We start from the raw sequence: 8,979 nt of genomic DNA, 5'->3' as shown, positions 1-8,979 counted from the left end.
CCTCCACACTCAGGCTGCCCGCATCACCCATCACTCCAGAGACAATAGAGTTTACATTTCAGTGCATGCCCCATCCCACACCTCCTCCCAACGCTGAAGTTCCAGCTCTGGTTGACCCATTGCTCTTAACTCTGAAGAGCCAACTCAAAGCAACAGGGAAAATATTTCCCACCCAAATTTGGCATAGGAGGATCATCCCGCTTCAGTCTCCTGAAGGATCCTAAGTTACCTAACAGCGATTTATTATGTCATGAAGGGTCACGTTTCCTTCCTGTTGGTGATGAGGGGAAAGTTACGGTATTTTTCATTTTTACTTAGCTGAATATAATGAATTCCACTGATGGCCTATTTCTGAAATCCACCAATCAAAGGAAATTGTAAAGTTCACCATAGTAACAGCTCTGTGTCAGTGGCCCACATGAGAACCACACAGCCTGGGAGGCACCACAGCTGAGGAGGCACTGGCCAATCGCGGGGCAGAGTGATGTTACCATCTCATAGCAACCAAGGGATCTGCATGGCAACATCAGTTGCTATATAAAAGAAAAATTAGAAACAATATTCTGTTAGGGAGAAATAAAGATATTAACTGTTAAGTCATACTTGAGTCACAGTTGTGAGGACCTATCCCAAAATATCCACCTAAACGTAGCTCAGATGATACCTGCCAGATTCGGGTCCACATGTCAGGAACATTCTCCCCCACCAACTGGCACCACCTGAGGAGTGAGAGAGAGGAGTATGTCCAGAGAATAGACCACTTCTGTACAGGAAGGAGAGGGCCCTTTGAATACCACAGAGCATATTTGCGGGGTAAATTACACATAAATCATCACATTTAGTCTTGTGAGGGAGGCAGGGCAAAATTATTATTATCATCATGTTCTCCATCTAGCTCCCATCCCTTCCTCCCCCGGCTTTCCCATCTCAGTTAATAGCTACACAATTCTTCCAACTGCTCAGGCCAAAAACCTCTGAGTTCTCCTATTTTCTTTCTCTCACACCCACATCCACTCCATCAGAAACGCTATTCATTCTTCCTTTAAGCTATCTCCAGAATTCAGCCTTTTCTCACCACCTCCACAGCTACACCCTAGTCCACTCCACCACCTGTCACGCAGAGACAATAGCCTCCTAACCCGTTTCCCTGCTTCCCGGGTAGGCCTCCCTATGGTCTATTCTCAACACAGTAACCAGAGTGACCCTCGCAAAACATAAGTCCTTGGCTCACAACCCTCCAATGACTTCCCATCCTATCTTAATGTGAAAGCCCAATCCTTCCCAGAACTATGTGGCTTCACACACCTTGGCTAGGGAGCTGGCCCATCTCTGCTATTGTCTGCTTCTCTCAACTGCTGTAGCCACACTGGCCCCCTCGCTGGGCTTCTAGCACATCAGGCTCCTTCCTACCACGGGGCCTTTGCACTAGCTACCTCTTGAAGAACGTTCTTCCCCCAGAGACCCTCACTTCATTCAAGTGTTTGCTCAGATGTCACCTTCTCAGTGAATTCTTCTCTCACTTATTTTAAACCTGGACTCTCTATACCCATAGCCCCTCACCCCCATCCCTAGCACCAGTGGGCACCTAGAACAGTGCTGGCATACAGTAAATACTCACTCAATATCTAACGATGAATAAAGGAAGCACTGTTTTACAGATAATCGGGTTCAAGAAGCTGAATTATTTACTCAGAGGCTCCCAGCCAGGATGCATTAGAGCCCAGACTTGAACCCAGACTTACTCATGCAGTGACTCCCACACTGGGCTCTACCCTGTCTACCTCACTTTGATTTCCTTTTCCAGATCTACTACCATTTCTAAGTGCCAGGAAAGCGTGAATTTTCTGCGAAGGCAAGAGGAATTGCTGGGCTGATGGCGTGGCTGTGCAGACAGTCACAGCAGGAATAGAGAGTGGGGGTGAGCTGGCCCAGACCCTGAGCGGGGCCCCGAGTGGAGCCACCCTTCCAAGGGAATCAGCAAATGGCTGAGACCATGTCAGCATGACTGCCAATGACACCTCATTGATGATGACCTCTCCCTCCCTTCCAGGCCACTTCTCTTGGGGATAGAGACAACTCTTTTGAACATTCAGCATTCCTACCCCTGTATTTGCTTGGGTCAAAAACAAGGATTTAAATGGAACTTTTAGTCTGCAAAGTGTTTTATCCTCATTTTTGCTAGTTTGTTATCAAGGAGTCTCAGAGTTGTATTAAGTGTATATTGCATGACTGATTGGAAAAAAATAGAGAAAATTCAGTCACCAGAGGTTTTTTGGTCTGTACAATAAATAGTTTTTTGTTAACAGAAGCAGCTTAGTATTGTGAGATTATGAAGAATAGCATTTTTCCATTAAGATTATGCTGAACACTGGTAACAGCACGCCTATATTCTCTACCCTGAATCTGGAGGTGGAGGGTAAGGAGTGGAAGAAGAGATGAGGTGGGAGCGGGGAAAGACCACCCAGAAACAGGGCAGGGAGGGGAAAACCAAAGGCAAGAACATTTTCCTTCCATGGCCTATATCGGCAATTAGGAAACACTGGTGTAGACACAGACATTGTCAACAATCCTGCTGTCGAAGAAAAAAAAAATAGTCATGACTCTCTCACCAAGAAACTAGAAACATGAAAGACACAAACCAATAACAATAATGACTACCGCTTTTTGAGCATTTACAATGTAGTAAGCATTTTGCTAAGGGCTGTCATACAGTTTTACATTTAAGCCTCTTAGCAAACCTGGATGGGAGGAATTGCCTCCCCATTTTATAGACTATTTACAGAGAAATTGAGTAGCTTACCCAAGGTCATACAACTAGAAAGTGACAGAAATGATCCAGTTGCCTCCATAATTCCTGTGTTTGTTTTTTTGTTTGTTTGTTTTTTGTTTTTTTTCTTATTTCCAGCTTTTATTTTAAGTTCACGGGCACATATGCAGGATGTGCAGGTTTGTTACATAAGTAAACGTGTGCTATGGTGGTTTGTTGCACAGATCATCTAATTACCTAGGTATTAAGCCCAGCATGCATTAGCTATTCTTCCTGAGGCTCTCCCTCTTCAATCCTCCTACTCTCCGGCAGGGCCCAGTGTCTGTTGTTCCCCTCCCTGTGTCCATGTGTTCCCATCATTCAAGTCACACTTACAAGTGAGAACATCCAGTATTTGGTTTTCTGTTCCTGCATTAGTTTGCTGAGGATAACAGCTTCCAGTTCCATCCATGTCCCTGCAAAGGACATGATCTCATTCCTCTTTATGGCTGCATAGTATTCCATGGTGTATATGTACCACATTTTCTTTATCCAATCTATCATTGATGGGCATTTAGGTTGACTCCATGTCATTGCTATTGTGAGTAGTGCTACCAGAAACATATACATGCATGTATCTTTATACTAGAATAGAATGATTTATATTCTTTTAGGTATGTACCAAGTAATGGAATTTCTGGGTCAAATGGTATTTCTGCCTCTAGGTCTTGAAGGAATCACCACACTGTCTTCCACAATGGTCCCTGTTTTTAATGGTTACATTGCACCTCCTCTCTCTACAATAAGATTAATTCATGTGATATAAAGAAACATGGAATAAATATAAAACCAGGAGGTGATATAAGGAAACATAAAAAAAAAACCTCAGTGAAAGTTCTGATCCTTTCCAAGAATGGAGAGCCCTGTGTGGAGAGCTAGGCAGGTGTGTGGAGGCCCTGAGGAACTTGCTTCACAGTTCCACTTCTCGTCCCCAAGGTGACATCATCACCCCCTCTATTTTGCACCACAAAATTAGTTCAATAATGATGGAAAAGGAAATGCTAATGTCCTGCTCACAAAGGTTCATGTTGCCCAAAGTTGTGGAACATATACTATTCTCTAATATTTCCCTGTTGACATAAAACTCACAAGGTGTTTTGTTATACGGAGAACCCCAGTAGGGTTGAAATAGGGGATGGGGGGGACCAAGGCTGTGTGCCCAAAGCAAATGTGTAACAATGAAACAGCCAAAGAACTAAAATAACTAACTCCATTTTTGTTGAAGGGGCCTCTACCCATTCCTGTATGTAGGCTAGGATAATTTTAGAACACTGAGATAATACACAAAAACAGCAATCATGTAGTTTTTTAAACTAACTCTGGGATTAAAGGAGAAGTATGTAAACAACTATGTTTTGTTAAATATAGTTAACTGTGTTCTATAACTTGTTTATAGAAGCATTGTGATCTGACCAAGAACAAAGAAATTCCCACCCTTCTCAGACCCTCACTGACACGCAGATGTCTGTGATCACTGGTTACCTCTTGATTCTGACCCCCTCCTTTTCCCCTGTGCTTAACTTAAAAAGAGACTAAAATTTGTACTGACTTAGGATGGTGCTTTAGGACACTAGTCTACCCTCTTCTCAATTTGCTGGCCCTCCAGATAAACTTGCTTTTGCTCCCACCAACTCTTGTCTCTTGAGTTTTGGCTTCTGAATGGTGAGCAGCTGTAACCGAATGGAATTAGAGCAATGGAGTGTTCTGCTGAAACTTTTGGCCTCGCAGGGAGGAAAGAGTAGGTTTATATTAAAGCTGCTTTTTTTTTTCTCTGCTGCATCACATTCGTTCCAGTATTTTGCCATACAAGCAAATATAAACCTCAACAGAAAAAAAAAAAGAAAGATGTCTTTTGGATTCCTGAATTAAAAACAAAAATCCAGCCTAACTTTACCCATGAACATGAAACCAACACACCATAGGACTTGGCATTCTGATACAGTCTGGGACAGTTTCTACCCAGGCTAGACTTTCAGAGAAGCAAATATTTTCCTGTATTCAAATGCATCTCTGTTACCTAATGTCAGGACTAGCCCTCACCTCCTAGTTTCACCTTTGCAGTGAAACTTCTGTTCATCACCCCAGCCCTGAACTCCCTTAGCATGAGTTGTTTAGACTGGGCACCTGTGTATTTGCAAATACTGTAGAAGGCAGTATGAGTTAGTGCAAAAGGTTCTGGGACCATAGAGCTGCAAGCTCAAATTCCAGCTTTGAGATTTGTTACTTGTGAGATTTTTGGTAGGTGACTACCCTCTTCTACCTTTAGCTCCATCACCTGTCAAATGAACACAGTTAAACCCATCTTACAGAAGTTTTTTGGCAGGGAATAAGTAAGTTATTACATTGGGAAAGAGCCTACTATAGTGCCTGGCACATATCAAGTTCAATTATTATTTTGCTTAATTATTATTTTAAAAGCAAAATACATAAACAAATGAACCAGGAGATGGTCAAAATTGGAATGTAGTATTCTAATTGGATCTCAATCCTTGCTGAACTATCCTAATTAATGACATATGTATGGACTTCTCAGGAGAAAATTGAAGTATAATCAACCCCATCCCCAAAAAGGAGTCATCCTACTCACCAATTTTCGAGATAATTCTTCTATTTTTCCCTCAAAATTGAACATCAGTTTTCTTCTCAACATACTCAAGGATAAACCCCCAGTCTAATGATATTAAATATTACATTTAGGCTCAAGGATGATGGGTTTCCCTTATGATCATGTTCTACTGCATTTCACCAAAGTCGTGGTTAAGGACAGTGTCGTCTTTGTCTCAGCATCTGCAGGTCTTCTGCAGATTAGCCTTTGAGTTCATAAACAAAAAAACCCCTGAATAGTCATGGTGTATGTTTCAGGCTATAAATCCCATAAATCCTGTGTAAATGCACTTGCCCAAATCTAGAGTAGGTAGAAATAACCTTTTGACAAGAGGAAATCCGGATTTTAAATGATGTAAAGCAGAGCCTATGTGAGTGCCTCCCATTCTTTTAAACATCTGTGTAAATTATAAACAGTGCCCAACTTACAGGAATTTCCTTTTTTTGGCGGTTAGGATGGTGAAAAAGCCATACGCATTCAGTAGAAATCATACTTCGAGTACACATACAGCCATTCTGTTTTTCATTTTCAGCACAGTATTGAATAAATTTCACAAGATACTCAGCACTATTATAAAACAGGCTTTATGTTAAATGATTTTGCCCAACTATAGGCTAATGTAAGTGTTCTGAGCACCTTTAATGTAGGATAGGCTAAGCTAAGATGTTTAGTAAATTCAGTGCATTAAATGCATTTTTAACTTACTGGTTTTTTTTTTTTCAACTGAAATAGACTTATCAGGACATAGCCCCATTGGGGAGCATTTGGTATTTGCCATAACCATTGGGAGGGTTAGATGGATGCCCTCCAGCCATTGGGAATAGAAAGACAAGCATCTTCCCTGGTGCTGATGTGAGTTTATCATTAGGGAATTTGCAACAGCTTTATGAAGCAGTTGTACCTGTTGTCTGATTATTGGGAGAAAATGTAGTTGAGCATAAACTGTAGCAATGGGGGATGGGGAAGGGGCCATGGTAATCTGCAGGCCCAGTTTAGGTGTTTGGCTACTGGCGCGGAGAGCAGGAGCCCTGCATATTTGCTGGAGGATTCAGTCAGTCCTGAAGGAAAAGAATGAAAAAGAAGTCTGTGGGACTGAAGGGAAGTTGGGGAAGTGGTTGAGAACTTGGATGCCTAGATTCTGCCTGGGTGCTCTGGTTGACTGTTGATGTGGAAGGATGCTTCCAGATAATACAAAGGATAATGCTGCCCAAATAGCCCCTGAGCTAACTGTGGGGCTGTTGTCCCATGTTCCCCAGAAAGAGGGCTATCAGGAACTAGAAAAGACAACGCCCTCCATTCAGGATGCTAATGAAAGAATCCTTAGGAAGAAAGTTCCCTCTCAGAGCAGCAGATACAGTCTCAGACAGCAGAGCAGGAGTGGCTCCATTCACAACTACAAGAAATCTTCCAAGTAAGCGTCCAAGAAGAATGTGCAAGACATACTGCCCTTAGGCCCAGGCAAGAGGGGACCATGCTTTGGAGGGCTCCACATGTCACAAACACAAAAAAGACATAATGTTAAAGAACACATGGACAGCTTTGTCCCTCAGCTCTTGCAACTGAGACCCTGACCCTAAACATCAGATCTCCTGACCTCTGTTCAGGCTTCAGGGAAATGTTCCCCACGTCTCTTGCCTCACATCCAAATGCCATCAGAGATGTGGGTCTTGCTGCTGTGGACTTCAGAGATGGACACTGCTGCAGAGGTTCTATGGGTTTGAGTGACTAAAACACAAGAGAAGAAAACTTGCCCAACCTTTCCTCAGGTAGCATGAATGGAACAGACTATTGCATTAAAGACAGCTTTGCAGCAGTGTTCAGAGGCAATTTTCTTGCTTTTTAAAATATTTCAATTCGTGGCTCAAAGAATAGCACATATTTTATAATTTGTTAGCTTGATTCGAAACATTTGAATAACTCTGTTGATACTTTTCTCTCAAACCCCACAAATGTTAGGGTGGGCTTGCCTGTGAGTCACCCAGGAACCTGTCACAGGACATGGGAAAGAACAGGGTGTGACTGAGATTCTGTTTCCTGGGGATTCATTACCTTTGCATCTATTATTCAATACTTCTGTGTCCTCTCCCAGAGGGTGTGTCCCAGAAAGGCCAGGATTACCAAACAGTGAAACCAAAATTCTCATATTTGGCAAACATTCTCTAATATTGATGTGGATGCCACCAATTAGGCTTATTCAACATATCAACTTGGAGAGCACATTTGATAGCTGACTTGTTTGAGTAACGGGAACATTTTCTCTACCCCATCTCCCACCCTAATCAATATACACTTCCCTACACCAGGTCTTTTCTATACAGCTTCTGTGTCCTCCCTTCCGGGGAATGATGGAGAGAGAATCTCCATGTTTTCTCCCTAACTACTTGCTGTTGCTCCTCAAGGGAGGAAGGGCTGATTCAGTTGGCCAGAGCTTAACACTGACTAAGCCCCACTCTTATGCAGGGTGGATTACACATCTCATAATAGGAGGAACAGGGTCCAGCCTATCTAGTTCAAATTCTTCTTGTCTACCCCTGTGCTTCATTTTTCCATATATTAGCAAAACCAGCAAGGTCCTCTCACAAGAGGAGGCCAACCATTCTCCTCCCTGCCCTGTTCAGCCCTGACCTGGGGAGTGAGATGGACTTTGCCTCCACACAGGTGGCCGGGTTAGTTGGAATCTGTGCTGCAGGCTTAAGCACGTGCCCAAAGACACACCGGACTTTGTGAGTCCTAAAGCAGAGATTTAGGGTCAAAGATGGGAGATCATAGGTCCAAGTCATACTCCCCAGCACAATTTGCCAGAAACCCTGTTTTTTGAGGGTACATTAGACAAGGTGGGCTAAGTAGCTATGATGGAAGACCCACTAACTCAGAGAATACAGAAGGTAGCCTCTGCCATATTTTGGTCTTAGATGACTGGCTTAGGGTTAGCAGACAGCTCTGAGCCACATAGTCCTTTGAGAGCTGGGGCTGACAGTGCCTCTTGCTATCTTCAACATGCATTTCCCAGGGCTGCTCTATTCCAGCCACACAGAAAGTGAAAGAGGACAGTCCAGGGCCAGAGACGACTCTTAAGTAAATAGGCTGAAAGTTGCCCAAATCAATTCCTCCCAAACTCCAAAGGAGCCTGGGAAATGGGAGCACTGATTCTGGCGGACAGCTAGCATTCTCCACCACAGAGGAATCGCTGAGCCTTTTCAGGTTGTAAGTTTAGTCCTGATTCTACAGGAACACACTAAAGTGCTTATTTGTTTGTTTGTTTGTTCATGATCTGGGTAGTTGACTGGCAATAGTTACAAAAACGTCTCAGCCAAAATCACCTGTTACATACAAATTGGTGCAGAACTCGCAGTCATTAGATTGTTTCAATTACTTAAGCAGATTTAAAAATTCATTTTGGGATAAAAATAAATAAAGTTCTTTTAATAGGACTCATGAAGCCTATCTTGGGGTGGAAGAGGGATGAGCCCCCACCTGTAAGTTTCCTAAATTAATACATCTTTGTCAGTTTTATTGCCCATCCTAAAGCTTATCAGTACCCCTTGAATCAACACTAAGTTTATGACCC

At 42.8% G+C, this 8,979-nt stretch overlaps 1 long non-coding RNA gene across 1 annotated transcript in view; it reads right to left on the bottom strand.

The window, feature by feature from the left end:
* Positions 1 to 307: 307 nt before the first annotated feature.
* LOC105543527 overlaps positions 308 to 8,979 on the bottom strand; it is a 23,759-nt gene continuing 15,087 nt past the window's right edge. The window contains exon 2 of the long non-coding RNA XR_001006632.1: positions 308 to 533. This is a non-coding gene — a long non-coding RNA (uncharacterized LOC105543527). The remainder of the gene's footprint in view (positions 534 to 8,979) is intronic.

The sequence above is a fragment of the Mandrillus leucophaeus genome, unplaced genomic scaffold (assembly GCF_000951045.1).
Source record: "Mandrillus leucophaeus isolate KB7577 unplaced genomic scaffold, Mleu.le_1.0 Scaffold285, whole genome shotgun sequence".
In the NCBI taxonomy this organism is placed as follows: Eukaryota; Metazoa; Chordata; class Mammalia; order Primates; family Cercopithecidae; genus Mandrillus; species Mandrillus leucophaeus.
The sequence above is the reverse complement of the archived record's forward strand: the minus strand, read 5'-3'. Positions and strand labels throughout refer to the sequence as shown.